The 19,375-nt window shown below is 40.5% G+C and overlaps 1 protein-coding gene across 1 annotated transcript in view; it reads left to right on the top strand.

Annotated features, from left to right (window-relative positions):
* UBE3D (ubiquitin protein ligase E3D) overlaps nucleotides 1-19,375 on the top strand; it is a 1,088,056-nt gene that overhangs the window by 1,024,943 nt on the left and 43,738 nt on the right. The gene's annotated exons all lie outside the window — the stretch shown is intronic.

Raw genomic sequence — 19,375 nt, 5'->3', positions numbered from 1 at the left:
TTGAGCAATTTTGCCTGGTCTTCCTTAAATATAAAGTATAGTATTACTTTCTCTGTTTTATTCAACAGTTTATTATTATATTGAAGAATTCATATCTGTCTTAATACATCTGTGATTTTTGGGAACAGCATCATAGTTAATATCCTTCCTATTTAAAGTAGCGTAAGATGACTCAATATGTAAATCAAGATGAAAATGAGTCTACAGATTGTTGAGATTTGATTTGGTTGATTTTGTATAATTATCAGCATTAAGTATTCTTAAATTTATTTATTGACCGTTTACTATATACAAGGCTACATTGCAGCCTCCTGTTCCAAGTTCTTTAGCTGCATTTTTCATGGGAAGTACTGCTTTTTTATCAGATTACTTCTGAGACCAGACACCTCTGGAAACTTTTTTTGTGATTCAGTTTATAGTAGGTATAGCCTCTATAATAGATATAGCTGTAATAAGGTATTTCTCTGTAAATAATCTGATTTTAACAGATCTTCTGTTACTCATTATTAATTTATTGTTATTTCCTTACTTTGCTCACCACTGTTTTATCGATCATTAAGAAGAGCAATGGAGAAAGTAAACAATCTTGTCTGGTCCCTGTCTCAAGGGATATAGTTTATGCTGTTGTATTACTGCCCCATGTAGAATATGTAGAAGTACCTGGATTGGTATACATAGCTGTCACACCTTTAATAAAAGCCTGTGGGATTTATTTTTTATTATGTTTTTATTAAACCATTTCTGATTCAACAGCATAATAGTTTGTTGAACATCCTCCAAAGTTCTTTTACCTTGTAGTTGGCTATATTAGTAAGGGACTAGAGAAATAAAGCCTTCTGCATGAGGAGAGCTTGCTGCCATGTGGGAGAAATGTGTCCTGTTTGCCCTTACATTTCACTTCCGTCATGTCTGTCTGACAGTTAACCATAAATAAGACCATTGCATGGTAGCACATAGCTTTAAATCACTGGAGACGTATGTAAATATCCTCACTTATATGAGGATAATTTAACAAGGCTGTGATGTGATTAGTATTAGATCTGTCCTTTACAAAATCAACTTAGGTATTATGTATAATCACAAGTATGAAAGGTATGAGTTTGTTAGCTCCTCTTTTCACATATAACTTAGTATTCACACAAAATCTTTCAGCCCTGTCCTCTACTTGGTTTCTTGTTATTTAAACCTTTGTCACTGTCGTTATGTATACTGACCTCTTCCCATATTTTCACACTTCCCCTGTAACTGAGCAAAAGCTACAGCCTTCACTCTGCTCTCAATATCATTTGAAATTTTTTACTTGCTAGTTGTTTTGTAAAATGTGTGTTGTCTGTAGTGCATCTTTTGAGTCATGTTCAACTTGCTCTTTGAATGTATTCATGGTACATCTGTTATGTTGTCTTATTTTTGGTATGTATTTTATATTTATATTTTATTGCTTTTTTGCCTTCTGCTCACTGAGAAATCTTTCACTCAGGCTGTGCCTGCAGTTGATCTCTCTTTATCAGTGCACTGCCACAGTAAACCAATTAAAATAAAATAAAAATGTATTTATTTATTTATTTTTATTTTTCATTTGTTGACCGGGATGGTCCAACTGGAAATATGTCCATTTTCAGCCAAGGCCCGGGGAGTAAAGCTCCAAGGTTAACAGTAAAACAACACAAAGACAATTTAGAAAAAGTAGCTACATACATTCGAAGTTAAAAAATAGGTTTGAAGTTAATAATGTAATACCTGAATGAGTGGCAGAAGGCAGTATCTCACCCCTTGAATAAATATCTTGAAAATATGTAGACAGACATCAGCTGCCTTATAATGTTATATACTAGCCCCACAGATAAGCCACCTGGGTTTATTCCTTTTGATTTTAATTATTTATTTTTTGTGCATTTTTTTCTGCTATAGATCTAGCAAGTATATCTGTAAGTGGCATACTTGTTGAAGTACTTATATAGTGTTGTCTGTGACAGGGAATTTCTGCACTTATGCTGTGATAAAAAATGTTGTAATTTATTTCACTTGGATGTAATTTAAGATGGCTTGTTTTTTCTTTTAACCATTGAATAAAGCCATGTTTCATTCTAACCTTAAGTTTATTAGCAAGGAGGTCTCCAAACTTTTCTCCCCTGTACTAGTGCTGTTATGGAGGTGGTGGTGCTGCGGTAGCATTGTCGCCTCACAGTAAGACGTTGTCCTGTTCGATTCTCATCTAGAGCGTACCTTCGTTGAAGGTTGTGCGTCAGGGCCGGTAACTTGGCATGTAAAAATCTACTGCCAATCATTAACAGACTAGAGTTCCGCTGTGGCGACCCCTAACCGGGAAAAGCTGAAAGACACAACAACAACTAGTGCTGTTATGGCAGCTGTTTTTAGATAATGGTGAGCTGTTTCTTCAGGCAGGTTAGTCATGATGATTTTATTTGCCTACTTCTGTTGTACAATGAAATCTTTATTTTTAAATTTTGGTTTATTAAAATTTGCATTGAGAATAATTTCATTATTTTTAAATTTTGGTTTATTTTCTTTTGCAGCATTATCTGTATTTTGTTTGGAAATAAAATATATTTATTTGCAGATAATCCCAAGAAACAGACTCAGCAAGAGCAGTAAGTGGTTCACTAGGCAGTGCTGCAAAACACAACACATAGATAATTCAATAAACAATAACAAATTGCTAAACCAACCCAAGGCACAACAAATACATCCACAAATCAGTCCAAAAGCATTTAAACGTTTATTGTGTGAGCGCTTTCACAGTTCCTTAAAACTGCTTCATCAGACAACATTCTACTAATACAGCAGCCTATATAAAAGAAAAATCTACCAATGCAAACACTTACACAATTAATCCATGTACAAATGACATCACTAGTTCTCAATCTAAAAATAAACTTGCATCTAAAAATGTAGCATCAGAAAGTGTTGAGTGAAGATTTAAAACATCATGAAAACTGTGTATGAACACTTATAAAATCACATCTTTACCTATCCTGTTGCACTTCTATATATATATATATATATATATATATATATATATATATATATATATATATAAAGAATGTAAAAAGCAAGTAAAAAATGTACATATGAAAACACAAAGGCACATAAAAATAAAAAGTATATAGTTAAAACATGTTGCATTCAGGATTTAGGTAGGGACTTATTCTTAAGTACTGGCTTAATGCATATTTTATCATTAAGCCCTTTACCTTTATTGGCTGTCATCCTAATGATCAGTTTAAGCTCACAAGTCTCTACCTTATTTCTTAACTCTCCCCCTCGCTTGTCCTGAGATATAACTTCTATAACCATGAACCTAAACTCATGCGTACTGTCATTGTTTGCAATATGTTTCGCCAAGGCATTTGTATGTACAGAATTATTAATACAATGCAAGTGTTCCCTGATACGATCGCATAGCCTCCTGTGTGTCTTACCTATATAGAAAGAACGACACTCTTGATAGACAGATAAATAGACTAAATGATATGTTTTACAGTTGGCTAAACTTTAAATTCAAGTTGCTTCCCTGTATCAGGGTGTATAAAGGCTCCAGTACTATCTAAATATTTGCACCAGTTACAGGCCAAACATGGATGGGTGCCATAAACAATTGCATCGTGTCTACTATTACTTGTAAAATTGGCGTAACACAACATTCTTTTCAAGCTCTTTTTATTCTTATAAACAAATGACGGTTTGGTTCCTACTACTTGACATACTTCAGAATCTGTCATTAAGATTTGACAATGTTTCCTAAATACCTTCTCAGTTTCATTAATATTACTTGAATAAGTTAAATGTAAATGAATGTATGTATCTACTTTATGTGGTACTACTGTCCATGGTCCATCGGAAAAGTATGGTTTACCATTCAGACTCCTCCTGCCTGTAACAGTGTCCAATGTTTTCTCAACCTCAGAAGCATTGTACCCTCTCTCCACAAATCTGGTTTGCAGACTATCAACCTCAGTCTTATAGTCTATATCAGTGGCATTCAGTCTTGAAGCCCTGAGGGCTCGACCCTTAATACAAGACAGACAGGAGGCTGCGCAATCGTATCAGGGAACACTTGTATTAATAATTCTGTACATACGAATGCATTGGCGAAACATATTGCAAACAATGACAGTACGCATGAGTTTAGGTTCATGGTTATAGATGTATCTCAGGACAAGCGAGGGGGAGATTTAAGAAATAAGGTAGAGACTTGTGAGCTTAAATGGATCATTAGGATGACAGTCAATAAAGGTATAGGGCTTAAGGATAAAATATGCATTAAGCCAGTACTTAAGAATAGGCCCCTAACTAAATCCTGAATGCAACATGTTTTAAACATATATTTTTTTTATTTTTATGTGCCTTTGTGTGTTTTCATATGTATATTTTTTACTTGCTTTTTACATTCTTCATATATATATTTATCTGGAAGTGCAGTAGGATAGGTAAAGATGTAATTTTTATAAGTGTTCATACACAGTGTTCATGATGTTTGAAATCTTCATTCAACACTTGCTGATGCTACATTTTTAGATGCAAGTTTATTTTTAGATTGAGAACTAGTGATGTCATTTGTAGATTGATTAACTGTGTAAGTGTTTTCCTTGGTTGATTTTTCTTTTATATAGGCTGCTGTATTAGTAGAATGTTGTCTGATGAAGCAGTTTTGAGGAACTGTAAAAGCACTCACACAAACATTTAAATGCTTGTGGACTGATTTTTGGATGTATTTGTTGTGCCTTGGGTTGGTTCAGCAATTTTCTTTTATTGTTTATTGGATTATCTGTGTTATTGCTGTGTTCTGCAGCACTGCTTGGTGAACCACTTACTGCTCTTGCTAAGTCTGTTTCTTGGGATTATCTGCATTTTAAATAGCAAGAAAGGACCATGGCAGAGGGAATCACTGATGCATTGGAATTGAACTATACTCCATGAAATAAATTAAGTACCAATGTGACAGAGAGACTATCTAATTTTTTAAGTCAGAATGACAATCCTTTACTCTTTTATACTCAGTCTAGTACTAACAATGATGCTTTGGTTGAATATGATGCGTTATTGCTGCGAAAATAACAATTTCAGGGTATTTAAGTATTATAGCAACCACATTCTAAACTACTCTGTCTTGACTTTGGCTCATTTTCTAAACAGAAAACAAATCCCGCATCTGTAAACAAGTTGATGAAGCCATAAAATAAAACTTTGTTGGATAACAGTTACACTTTTACGGAAAATTAAAAAAAAAAATTAAAATACTGTGAAATTTATCTCATTGTGTTGCTTTTCTCCATGGCTCTTTACTGGCAAAGGGTTACTCACTGCCTAGTTGGACATTCATGGTAAAGACATGTGAAAGAAATAAAAAATCAAATAAATACATTGTGTTCTTGTTTTTTTTTTCCTTGTTCACTGTAATGTTGTCGTTCTGATAATGAGAAAGATGCCAGCATTTTTTTTGTTACACCGCAGTTCTGTACCTCTTAGATGACAGTCAAGGTAGCTGCCGTGGACAGAAGGGAGTAATAAAACAACTGATAAAAACAGGCAGGAATAACTGTACGTTGTTGGACAAAACAAGGAAAATCTGTATTTCAACTTATCCCGATTAGGTACTGCTCCAAATGCTGCTTTCGCCTTTCTGATAAACAGTAAAAATATGACAACCCTTGGGAAGTGTTCTAAGTCGGTACCCCACTTGGCTCACTTTGTAAACAAAAAGGCAATCCTGCTTCTGTAGAGCACTCCAGCCAGCCATCAAATAAAATGTTGGATAACACTAAAACTTAAAAAAAAAAAAAAAAAAAAAAAAAAGGTATCTGTGACCGGATCATTGTTTCAGATGGCTGCTACACACCAGTCAAAGATCGGGAGTACCCAATGTCAGTGTCTACCATCCTAACGTCAAGTCACAGAGTAGTTTAGAATGTGGTTGCGATAATACATAAGTACCTATTTCAATTACAAAGTGAACTGTTTAAATTAAAACATCTTCAAACACAACGCTACCATTTTGAAGCATGTTTAAAGTTTCAGGAGATTCCCGGGGTCTAAAGGTACTTACAATGCCCAACGTACTGTGATGTATATGAAGAGTTGCTCGTGAAATGACAAAGACTGAATTTAGACCTAAGTTTCAGTTATTTAAAGTTGCTTATTGACATTTTCAAGCCAGAGGAGGATCGGCTTGTGCACTCCATTATGACTGTGCAGAATGCTTTATATGCCAAATATCCAGCTGAGGTGTTAGACACTAAAATCTCTAATATTTTGGACTCTGCACTCATATTCGAGTGCAAGTGAATATTGCAAAAGCAGAAAAAACTTGATGAAGGCATGGCTGATTTTGCTGCTAGCCATGTGTTTACTTGGCCGAGAAGAGCTAACAGGATGGAGAGGCAACCAACTGAGAGAGAGAGAGAAAAAGGGAAAGACAACACCTGTCCTAACAACCAGTCACGGGGCAGAATGAGGGACAACACTTATCTGAGCAGCTAATTGCGAATGGGACTCCTAGACAGCGCCTGCCCACATCTGATGTCATCACGGCTTCAGTAGGTAATGTCGGCGAGGATGATACTCATATGACTGTGGGTTCAAAGGTTTTGAACTCAGAGAAGCAAGATTTAAGAGCAACTAACGATTTAGGAGCTAGAAGGAAAGTGAGACCACGGGATCAAGCATCCGTGTCCATGGAGAGTGTAGCTGGAATAAACAATTTTATTTTGCCCTGCAGCAATACCTCGATTTCCTCCAAAAACAATGTACTCCCTTTTCCTCTGCCTATAAACAAAGTCACACGACAGAGGTTGCAGAGCAGAGGGAGAACAAAGAGAAAAATTAATCCCCGGACGATGTCCACCATCAATCCCTGAAGAAGATGTGGCAAAGAACAGTAACACCTCAATCTGGAATATTTCGAAGAAAGTACTGACAGAAAGTGAAGTGTCACTACTAAACAAAGGTATGAGCTTTATTGCAGCCCAGAGAACTAATATAACTGACTGTCTAATAGACTTGAAAGCATTTACTCGTAATGTTATGCTGAAAATACAATATAAATCCCCTGTTGATGACAGTCTTAAAGTTTGCAATACTTTTAAAATACCTAACACATACATTCCAATTAACAGTGCCACTTTGGAAGTTTTTAAGATACTCTGTGAGGATGAAATTTATAAATTGTTTTGTGGAAGGGGGCTTGGTAAGCAATTTAAAAACTTGAGTAGAGCTGAATATGATGCACTGATGGATCTGTCGAGAGATGATACTATTTCCATTAGACCTGCTGACAAGGGGGATCCCATGGCTATAATGGATCGTGAATTCTATGAACAATCTGTGCATGAGTTACTCAATGTTCCTGACACATAGTAAAATAACTAAAATTGAATTAAACTCTATAGTATTGAGCGTAAATAGCACTTTATTAGATTGTTTGTTAGGACGTGATATTTCATTAGAAATTAGCTTTCTAAAGACATGCATCTGGAGCATTTCTCCCTGGGCCTCCGCTGAAAACAGGCTCTGTGGAACCTAGTTGGACTTTCCCGGTCAACAAATGATAAATAAAAATAAATAAATTAGACTTGTATAAGTACTCAGTGTGTGAAGAGCCAGTCATTTATTTTATACAAGGCTTGCCGAAGATACATAAAGACCCCCAGAAACCACCTCTTAGACCAATTGTTTCTGGGAGGGGGTGGTGTACTGAGAGTCTGTCTATATTTACAGAGGCGCATTTGAGACCTGTACTTGATAGAAATGTATATGTATTAAGAGAGACAAAACAATTTTTGTGTAATCGGTATTTGTTTGTTTGTAAAAGGCCATTCAGCAGTAATTATATTCTTGTCACTTTAGATGCCCAGTCTCTATTCACATGCATACCAAATTCTACTGTCATTGAAATGTTAAAGGAATATTTGAATAGGCATAGTGACTTCAGCAGGAATTTTACTGAGCTGTTCCTGTTCATGGAATTGATTTTGGAAAATAATGCATTTACTTTTGGTGATTCCTTTTACTTAGAAAAAGATGGCATAGCTTTGGGCACATCATGTGCCCATAGCTATGCCAACATGGTGTTAGCTGTTTGGGGGGAACAACATATTCTGGGACTCTTTCAGAACGTGTTTTTTTATAGGAGGTTTGTGGATGACCTTTTCCTGGTTTGGGAAGCTAGTGAAGAATCATTACAGGATTTCTGTCACCATATTAATAACACCACAACATTTTTGAAGTTTACCTTTAACGCGTTCGATTCTCAGCTAGAGCGTCTTCTGTTTGGAGGCATGCATGAATGAGCATGCCTTCGTTGAAGGTTGTGCGTCAGGGCTGGTAACTCGGCACGTAAAAATCCACTACCAGACATTAGAGGATTGGAGTTCCGCTGTGGCGACCCCTAACCAGGATAAGCCGAAAGACACAACAACAACCTTGAATAGTTCAAAGGAGAAGCTTGATTTTTTAGATGCACCTCCCACACACACATATTTAAAAATATTATTAAGGGTCAAGCCCTCAGGGATTCAAGACTGAATTCTACTGATGTAGACTATAATAAGATCGAGGTTGAACGTGATAGTTTGCAAAGCAGATTTTTGGAGAGAGGGTACAATGCTTCTGAGGTTGAGAAAACATTGAACACTGTTACAGGCATGAGGAGTCTGAATGGTAAACCATACTTTTCTGATGGACCATGGACAGTAGTACCACATAAAGTAGATACATACATTCATTTACCTTTAACTTATTCAAGTAATATTAAGGAAATTGAGAAGGTATTTAGGAAACATTGACAAGTCTTAATGATGGATTCTGAAGTATGTCAAGTAGTAGTAACCAAGCAGTCATTTGTTTATAAAAATAAAAAGAACTTAAAAAAAATGTTGTGTTATTCTAATTTTACAACTAATAGTAGACACGATGCAATTATTTATGACACCCATCCATGTTTTCCCTGTAATTGGTGCAAATATTTAGATAGTACTGGAGCCTTTATACACCCTGACACAGGGAAGCAACTTGAATTTAGAGTTTTAGCCAACTGTAATACATGTCATTTAGTCTATTTAGCTGTCTGTCAAGAGTGTCGTTCTTTCTGTATAGGTAAGACAGACAGGAGGATATGCAATCGTATCAGGGAACACTTGTATTAATAATTCTGTACATACGAATGCCTTGGCGAAACTTATTGCAAACAATGACAGTACGCATGAGCTTAGGTTCATGGTTCTAGAGGTTATTTCTCAGGACAAGCAAGGGGGAGATTTAAGACATAAGGCAGAGACTTGTGAGCTTAAATTGATTATTAGGATGAGGGCCAATAAAGGTAAAGGGCTTAATGATAAAATATGCATTAAGCCAGTACTTACGTACAGGCCCCTACCTAAATCCTGAATGCAGTATGTTTTAACCATATATTTTTTATTTTTATGTGCTTTACTTGCTTTTTACATTCTTCAAATATATATTTGTCTGGAAGTGCAATAGAATAGGTAAAGATGTAATTTTATAAGTATTCATATACAGTTTTCATGATGTTTTAAGTCTTTATTCAACATTTTCTTACGCTACATTTTTATATGTAAGTTTATTTTTAGATTGAGAACTAGTGATGTCATTTGTAGATTCATTAATTATGTAAGTGTTTTCATTGGTTGATTTTTCTTTTATATAGGCTGTTGTGTTAGTAGAATGTTGTCTGATGAAGCAGTTTTGAGGAACTGTGAAAGTGCTCACACAATAAACGTTTAAATGCTTTTGGACTGATTTTTGGATGTATTTGTTCTGCCTTGGATTGGTTCAGCAATGTTTTATTGTATATTTATTTATTTGTTTGTTTATTTGTGTATTTATGTGTTTCCCCACTGCCTGCTGACCATCAGACTCCTCTGTTGGTCAAATGGTCTACTCATTCTCCATCAATAGGTTGAACTCTGACCAAGAAAGGCCATCAATGAGGCAGTCATCAAGGGTGGTTCTGTTTATTTTTTTGCTATTTGCCTCCCTAACCCCACTGCATATGCCCAGTAACACACTCAGTTGGGCATGTAAAGGACATTATTAAGGGTCTGTCACCTGCTTCTACGAATTAGGTAACACTTTAGGACAGCCTTGATTTTGAAACCAGTGCTTCCATGTAGTCATATGTTGAAGATTCAACTATGAGCAATGTATTCAGTGCATGTTCTCCCACACCTCTCTCCCAAGGAAAGGAGAGGCAATTAAGCTGCATTACACCTGTCCTCCTGAACATCAGCACTAGGAATCTCCTGAGCCAATAATTCAACTCGGGTTGCTTGAGTCATAGTCAGGGCTTTATACATGTATACCACTGGGGCTTACTTATTTGGATTTGTCTACCAGGGTAGAGCTGTAATCACACTGGACCATTTTCATCTGATGTTCATAGGTTCGTATGTGTATACTAGGCTAATGACTACTAGGGCCTTTATAAACCTAGCCATGTAGCCCAATTATATCCCGTGAGTTACTGTGCCTTAGAGGTTATTCTGAAGGGTTTATGTTAGCTAGGGCATAATTAAATTTTACCTCTGTCCATTAGAGACATGCATGCCTGACCAGGGGTGAATTTTCAGTTTCCCACTCACTAGTTCATTTTACTCTTGAATAGGGTTAGGGAAGGGCTCTTCTAATCACATGAACTGGAAGCGCATTCCAGAGACATACATATACATACATTTCCCTCCAACATGTACTTTTATGTTGGAAGCAATGTTTAGAGCCTTAGGTCTTGTAGTTTTGATGCTGATTGTTCTGCGTGTGTTTAAAAGGTCTATCAGAGCAGGATCCAAGGATGCCTTGTATGCCAGACATAGATCACCTCTCTGCAGTCTGTACAGAGATGGGGCTTTAAGGTGATCTGTATAGCTCACCGTGATTAGCTCAGGAGTATACAAGTAAAAGGTGAATGCACAAACATGAGAATATTAATACATAAATGCTGAATTATTAAATAATTAATTGTGTCTGGATAAATGCAGATCAACTTGCTTCCAAAATATGAAGACATTAACTTGTCATAATGAGTAAGTATAGCACATTGACCTAAGATCTGTATACAGTATTTACAGTATCATTCTAGAAAGGGACAAATATGTGGATTTGAGTTCTTAAGAGTAGTTGGCAAAGGAACTTTTCAAATGAGAAAATGTCTATAGTTTAAAGTACTTTGGTAGGCAATGGAAAGTCTGGAAGAGGTTAGGCAACTTATATTGTGTTTGTTTAAATGAGTTTGTAATTTTGTGTAAAAGGTTATTGTTTAAGAGTGGAGAAAGTGATTCCATAGTTTTGAAGCTGTACTAGAGAAAATGGTTTCCGCATTAAAGTTTTTTTTTTTTTTTTTTTAGGATCTGAAAACAGGTCCAGAGTGAGACTGTTCTCTTAAGACTGTAATGAGGGAATTTTCTTAGTGATTTTAGCAGTTAAGAGGCAAGAAGGTTTCTGATTTTAGCCATTGATCTTAGCAAGAGTTCAACTCTTTGATTAATTGGTAGCCATCTTTACTTTGACTGTTTGACAGTTATGGTCTTGCCTAAGAGAGTTGGTGATAAATCTGCATTTATGTAGTTATGTAGAACACTGATATTTTAATCGAGACTGTGGCTATTAAGGGAGGGCAATATTTAAGCTGAGCAAAAAGGATTACCTTGGCAAAATCATATGCATCTTGTATAGAACAGAAGAAAGTAAATCCTGTTCTGTTTTTCTCTAAGTGATTTTGAAAGTTTAGAATTTGGTCAAGCTTTATGCATACATTGGAGGTTAGCATAATGATTAATGTGTTGCATACATATGGTAGAGGGTTTGAGTCTCACATTTGAGAAGCATGGCTAAGCTTACAAAGGCCCCTGGGTTCATTAGCCTAGTAATCAACTACAAAGCTATGTAGCAGTTGCAGTTCATGCGTCATTAAGATCTTTCATTTTTAGTGTGTTGGGGGCCTTTCAAGGTTTTGATGAGCTGCAAATAACATGACTTTAGATTTTACAGAATTTCAAAGAAGGTTTTCTTGGTTAACCAGTATGTGTGGAAGTCATTTTTTCAGTTGGCTTTGTATTAAGGAGTGTGAGAGATTTGATGTGAAAATCACCATGTTTTAATTCCCTGCTGCCTGCTGACCATCAGCTCCTTGTAATCTTTTGACCTATTTATTCCTCCAAGAGTGAGGACTGTTTTCTGCACATTCATTCCTTGAGAGGTGACAGCAAATTGCAAAGCCATGAGGGCTTTCTGTTTATTGCCTTAACCTCACACCTCTGGTGGGTGATGTGAGCACCTTTGTCACCACAGAAGGTACAGCTGTACCTTCCCCAATGTGTGTGTGTGTGTGTGCTTTCGCACATTTGCTGCAGAGGGCTACCATCACCAGTGCAGTTGGACTAAGCTCACATCTCTAGGCTATGTCCATGTTCATTGCCTGCACACCTCCACTTGCATGATGGCAATGGGCTGAATGGAACCAACAATTTATACCCCTAGGATGAGTGAGCCTGCATCAGTCACTCACTCCCACCTTCCTCCATCTAGCTCTTCCAGTGCCCAATCCATTAGTCGAACTCTGGTCATCTGGGTCTTAGAGCTTCATCCCTTTATGTCATAGAGCTGGGGTTACCATTGTATATGCATGTGGTATGAATGAGTGATGAAGGTCATCAAGTAGTTTGTTAATGAAGACTGAGTACAGTAGGGGTCAAGTATAAAACCCTGTGGGTCTCCTTTGAAAGAGCAGAGGCAGAGAACTAAGAAGCTCCAGTTAAAACTCTGAAAAGTCTGTTGATCCAAAAGTCCTTGAATGAGGTGGTGTTATCTGGACTGATTCCTATTTTTGACACAAGATTTGTTAGTGTAGTATATCATGTGCTGTTGTGAGTCCAGTAAAACGTGCACAAGTTAGGTTTCCTTTATCCATGTTAAGTTATATCTCTTCAGAAATTGTCCAAAGAATAGTCATTGTGTTTTCAACCATACAAAAAATATCTTTTTGGGAACAGAAGATTTGTTTTTCTTAATACGTTGTGATAGTTGAATATAGATGATTTTCTGAAGTATTTTCCTAAGGTGGGTTTACTTTAGATGGTTCAAGACTGCACAGAGGCATAGAGGGATGAAACCCTGATCACAACCCAAGCAACCAGAGTTCAACTAGCAGCTTTATGCTTAACACTGCAGACCGGGAGGATGTGGATTGCCCATCCTGGCGGAGGAGGGCAGTGGTTCATGCTTGACTAGTATCACTGCTCTGATGACAGAGCCTTTGCTGAAGATCAGAGGCCCATCATGATGCAGGAAACTGGTGCCAGGGAGACATCTGGGCATGGATGTCCAAGACATTGACAGTATCCAAACTCAGCACATGTGAGAGATCTTGCACATGTGAGAAAAGGAAGATTGAGTAGCCTTTATGGTGACACAAGATGTCCTTCCATTTCACTGTTGCAGTATTCCGTACAATAGAGATCCCCTGCCAAGGGCAGCCCAAAATCTGGCCAGTATATCAAAGCCTTTAGATTGCTCAGGGTGCACTGTACATCACACGTATGCTTTCCGCACACACAGTAGGGCATAAATGTGGCATCCGGACATACCATCCTCAGAACTTCTTTGTCACCAGTCCAAATACCATCTTCAATTGTCAGTCTGAATGCTCAGTTCATTTGCTGGCTCACCAAGCCGTTTTTCAGATAAGTGCCCCATTGAGGTTTTGTTCTTATCTTTTTTCCTTTGTTTTTGTTGCTTGTGGGGATCATGTTGCCCAGAAAGGGTAAATGCCAGTGCTGGAGACAGATTCCCCTTAAAGATCGTCATGAGCAGTGTTTGTTTTGTCATGGTGCTTCCCACGACCATACATCCTGGCTTGGGTCCCGAAGACTGCATAGTCGGCTTTCCTCTTTAGCCATATATTTAGGAAACCAGTGTCTTGAGCTTTTGGTAAAAGATTCCATGGAAGGAGCTTCACTCCAGGGGTCAACGATCCATGAAGAAGAAGGCCAAGAAAGTTAGGTCTGATTCTTCAGCTGTGCCACCTCCACCAGATGTCTCTCTCTCACTAGAGGCTAGTGAAAGCCCAGAAGATTGCCAATTTCTTTGTAGGATTCCTCTGTTGTGACTACTTCAGAGGCCGACATGGATCCTGCTTCATGCCTTGCAAATGTCCACTTTGGATGTTCATGGGGAACCACGAGTGATTATTACCAAAGGGCCTAGGGTTGTTCCTCAGATTTGGTAGGTACCATTATAGAATGTCATGCAATTTCTGAGCCTTCTAAGTTTTACAAGGTTGATGTCCCTTTAAAGAAGAAACAAAAAACTAAACATGTTTCTCCTGCTCCCAAGGAGACGCAGAGTGTATGGCAGAATTTTACTTGAGGTTTGTTTAATGCCCTTATGGCTTTGAAGCCTCCTCAAGGAGTTTGTGTTCCAGCTCCTCCTTGGTCTTCTACTCCTCTTAAGAGGCCTAAAGAACAAGATTCCTCTGAGAAAGAGGAAGATTCGGGTGAGGAATCCCTTGCCTGCTTTTCCATGATTCCTTCTCCCTTAGACTGTGGTTGTGAGGAAGAGGAGTCCCCTAGTCCTCACTCTACTTTTGAGGAGATTTCCTTTGAGAGCACAATTTCCAGAATGATGGAATTTTTCAAATGGGATTGTGCCCAGGTGTCTGAGGTTTAGAAGAGGTGTTAAGAGCTTCTGCAAATGGACTCTCCTAGACCTCCTGCTGTTCCTCCTGTTCTGGCCGCCTTGTTAGGTGCTTTTTCTACTGCATCTCAAGCTCCTGATTCCCAGCCACCTGCTTCCAAAAAAGGTGATAGATTTTTTTAAAGTGCCTGATGATTGCAAGTGTTTTTATAACTGCCCCTCTGCTGATCCTACTGTGGTGTCTGCGGCTTCTGACAAGCCATCAGAGTTACTGTCTTCTATAAGGTTGCTTCCTTCTGATAAAGACAGCAGAACTATGGAAAAATTAGATAAGAAGGTATATACTTTTCCTACCCTTGCCTTTAGAGCTGTAAATTATCAGACTTGTATGACAAAATATATTTTTCCTCTTCTATCTCAAGCCTTTCAGGTTATTTCTGACCTTCCTGACTCTGAGGGGAAGACTTCTGCTCTCTTCTTGTTAGGGACTTCTTCCCATGTGGCTCACAATTCTATTAAATGCAGATCTGAAGTAATTTACTTAATTTGCTCTTCAACCTGTGGATCCTCGGATCCTTATCGGATCCGACATGGCCGCATTTTCCAGCTTCGGCTCTGGGCTCCATGCTCAACCCCTTACCCCTAATGCCCCTGTCTCCCTTCTCCCTTCAGATCTCATTTGCTGCCTAAGAGGAAGCAGCGTGGTCCGATTTCCATTGTGGTAGTGTTGCAGTTAAAGCATAAAATTTAACTTATGATACATTTATGACTATCCTTTTCACCCCTAATCTTTTCTATACCTTCACAGGGTTTTTCGTAGTTTGATTCTTGTAGGTTTTCTATCCTCCTCCTTTCTTCTCTTTCCTCGTGTTTTTTTCGTAGTTTGATTCTTATAGGCTTTTCCATCCTCCTCCTTTCTTCTCTTTCCTCGTGGTTTTGTGTGTGTGTGTGTGTGTGTGTGTGTGTGTGTGTGTGTGTGCACACGCTTTGAACCGGCTAAGGCATGGTGGATGCCCCAAAGCCTGATTTCAAAAGATGCACAGAGTGTGACCATAAGCTTTCCCCGGCGGATGGCCTCACTCTGTATGTGGTTTGTTTGGGGTGGCTCACCTCCAGTCCCCCTGTCCTATTTACGCGGCGTTTAACCCCAGAGCTCTTAAGGACAGGCGGGACAAACTGATTGTCAAGGGTCTGTTGCCCTCCAATGCTGGGACGGACGTCCCACCTTCCCCCGCTAAGAGAGCAGCGGCTGCTGCTTCATCTTCCCCCTTCCTCAGTCTCTGGGGCTCACCTTCCCGCCAAGAGGCCCGGGGAAGGGGGGATAAGGTCAAGAAGGAACGGACTCGCAAGCACTTCGCTGAACATTCGTCGGAGGCCGGCCCCCCTGCCGAAGACTAAGCCTGTTTCCAGGCCTGTTTCACCTTGGCTCAGTTCCCCAAGGTTCTCCCCTGAGCCCGAGGTTATAGTTAGCTGGTTGCCCCCTAGGCCCTCTCCCCACCAGCTCTCCTGGCCCACTTTGGCTGCGTCCTCCCGCTCTACCCCGAGCCTATCTGAAGCGGAGATGGACAAGATGATGCAGAGATTTATCCTCACTCAAATCCAGATGGGGGTCTTGCCAGGGCCTTCTCCCACCGGAGCGGGTGCCTTGCAACCAGTATTTAGACCTATCACTCCTTCTCGCATCTAACCCGCGGTTTCAGAGCTGACGAGTCCGTGTATAGGGAGGCATTCGGCTCGGGCCTGTCTAACTCTTGGGTGTCCCCTCCTGCCGATCCACTAATGGATTTGATAACATCTAGGGCATTGAAGTAGCTGGACACTGTAGAGCCAGTACCCAAGCGCCTGGACAAAGTCTTAAGCCTTCCTGCAGATAAAATGCACTGGCACAAGGGGTTCCCTGTAGATGCTATGATGGTGGCGGCAGCCACCAAGAAGGAACTCACCCAGGAGAGTTCTACAGTCCATCCGCCTGACAGAGAGTCAAGGACGTTGGATCGTTTTTGGAAGCGAGTCTATGCTTCAGCGACTTTCTGCATGAGGGAGCTGAACTGCATGGCGCATGTTATTCAACTCCAGAGAGATTTGGTCAAGGAAGTCAAGGAGTCAACCCCAGGGTCCATGTTGGCCGAGGACAGGAAGACTTTTGATACACGAATGGCCACCCTAAAATCTGTAGCCAGCATATCCATGCATTTGCTCTCCCATGCCATGTTGCCATCTGGCCCCACACCTGGCTCCACTTATGTCAGTTCTCGGAGTCCTTCAAGGCATCTTTCACCAACGCCCCTTTTGATGGTTTTTCCCTTTTTGGGAAGACAGTCAGTGAGACATTAGGCCAGAGGTCCAGAGCGAGAAGGATGGGAAGACACTGTCTGCCATCGGGGTCCGCTTCTCACCGCCTCAAAGGCCCTTTTCCAGGAACCAACAAGGCCAGAAGAAGATGTGGTTCTGCAAGTCTCAGGAGTTTTCCTGGTATGCTCAGGACTCACCTTCCCTGAAAGACAGTGGGGGATACGACAGATGCCGCCCTAGAGGCAGAGGGGGTCCTAGGAATTTTGGGTCCCTAGAACCTTTCTCGGCTAAACCCAGACAGCAGTCCTGAGGGGTTGCCCGGCTGTCCATCTCTGGAGGCAGTCGGGGGTCGTTTGTCACTTCACCCACTAGCATTGGGGGTCCATCACTACAGATCAGTTGGTGTTGCGAGTCATATCCAGAGGATATTTTGTCCCTTTCAAGGGTTTACCCTCTTACAACAAAACCCTCCCGAAAGTTCCGTCCATGCAGCGGGAGGAAGCAGTAGTGCAGATTGCCTCACTGCTGAGAAAACGAGTCATCCAACTGGTCCCCCCAGACCAGTCTGGCCCTGGGGTTTATTCCAGATTCTTTTTAGTGCCAAAAAAGATGGGGGACCTCAGACCAATATTGGATCTGTCCCAACTGAACCTGTCAGTAACCAAGACAAAATTCGGGATGGTCACAATTCAATCTATCCTGCCTTATCTACAGGACAGCTATTGGATGTGCTCGATCAACCTCCAGCATGCGTACTTTCACATCAAGATGCATAGGCGATCCCAGAGGTTCCTTTTCTTCTGGCTGTGAGCCAATCATTACCAATTTTGAGCCCTCCCCTTCGGTCTCACCACAGCCCCCCAGGTGTTTACTAAAGTAATAGCAGTGGTAGCGGCTCGCCTGAGACTTCAGACCATTCAGGTCTTTTGGTACCTGGACGATTGGCTCTTTACCGCCCCCTCAGAGCATCTACTATGTCAGGCCATGGACTCCTTCCTTCAGTTAGCCAACAAGTTGGGCATCATGATCAATATGAACAAGTCTGCCCTTCAACCATTCCAGGTTCTAGATTTAATTTGGGTACGGCTGGACACAATACAATCGCAGGTGTTCCTCACCTCAGACAGGATACGCAGCTTCAGGATACACATCTCACACATCCTTCAGACCAATTTACCAACAGCCGAAGCAGTGTTAAGAGTTTTAGGTTGTATGGCGGCCATGATAAATCTTCTCCCCATGGCATGCCTTCATATGATAATACTACAGTGGACTCTAGCGGTTCAGTGGTCACTGTTAGACCTTCCCTTGTTCTTTCCAGTGAGAATTTCAAAAGCGTGCAGGGGCTCCCTTTGGTGGTGGATTCAGCCCCCGGATCTCCTCAAGGGACGTCCTTTTCAACCTCCTTTACCCCAAACCACGGTGACCACGGACACCTCCCTACTTGGGGGGGGGGGGCATTGCTCGGGAAGGACAGTCCAAGGCACGTGGTCTCCTTCCGGGACCTATCTGCACTTCAGTGTTCTGGAGATGAGAACGGTTCTTCTTGTGTTGCAAGCCCTCCATGCTCATCTTCCTCTGAGAATGATTGCAGTTCAGATGGACAACATGTCAGTGTTCTAGTATATCAACAAACGGGGGGAACCAGATTTTTTCCTTATGTCAAGAGGCCATGAGAGTGTGGGAATGAGCGATCTCCACCGGCTGTTTTCTGGTGGCAATGCAAATCCTAGGATGGTCCAACATCTTAGCGGACAGGCTCAGCAGATCTATCCTGATGCCTTACGAATGGTCTCTGAAGCCTTCAGTAGCAGAACAGATCTTCCTAGAGTGGGGTCATCCTTGCTGCAGTCTCTTCACATCTCCTTCCAATGCGAAATGCAGAGAAGTTTTCGCACTGAACCCCCCACTGGGGGATGCTCCCAGAGACCCTCTGATCCATGCTTTGCCTCTGGGGCTTCTTTATGCATATCCTCCTCTTCCCCTCATGTCGAAGTTTCTGCAAAAAGCCCGAAGGCTGGGGAACACTGTGATTCTCATTGCCCCATTCTGACCTCGACAGGTTTGGTTTTCCTTACACAGGTCTCACCTAGTTCTGCCATGGACCTTGGATCCAGTCCCAGATCTGCTTTTACATCCCTCGGGATTGCTCATTCAGATCTGGACAGTCTGAAACTCACTGCTTGGCTGCTGCTGTTCCCATGATTCTTAGGACTCCCGGTCTATCATCTCCCGTCAAATCCATTCTTGTGGCGGCTCATAAATCGTCCACCAGAAAAGTTCATCACAGTAAATGGAAACATTTTTCTGTTTGGGCCATACAGAGGTCTTTGGACCCTTTCACTGTACCACTTTCAGCAGTTTTAGATTTCCTAGCTAGCATTTTTCATCAAGGCGCTAGTTCCTCAACGGTGGAAGTTAA

Source organism: Protopterus annectens, chromosome 1.part1, assembly GCF_019279795.1.
Source record: "Protopterus annectens isolate FY-2018-M chromosome 1.part1, PAN1.0, whole genome shotgun sequence".
Classification (NCBI taxonomy): Eukaryota; Metazoa; Chordata; order Ceratodontiformes; family Protopteridae; genus Protopterus; species Protopterus annectens.
The sequence above is the reverse complement of the archived record's forward strand: the minus strand, read 5'-3'. Positions and strand labels throughout refer to the sequence as shown.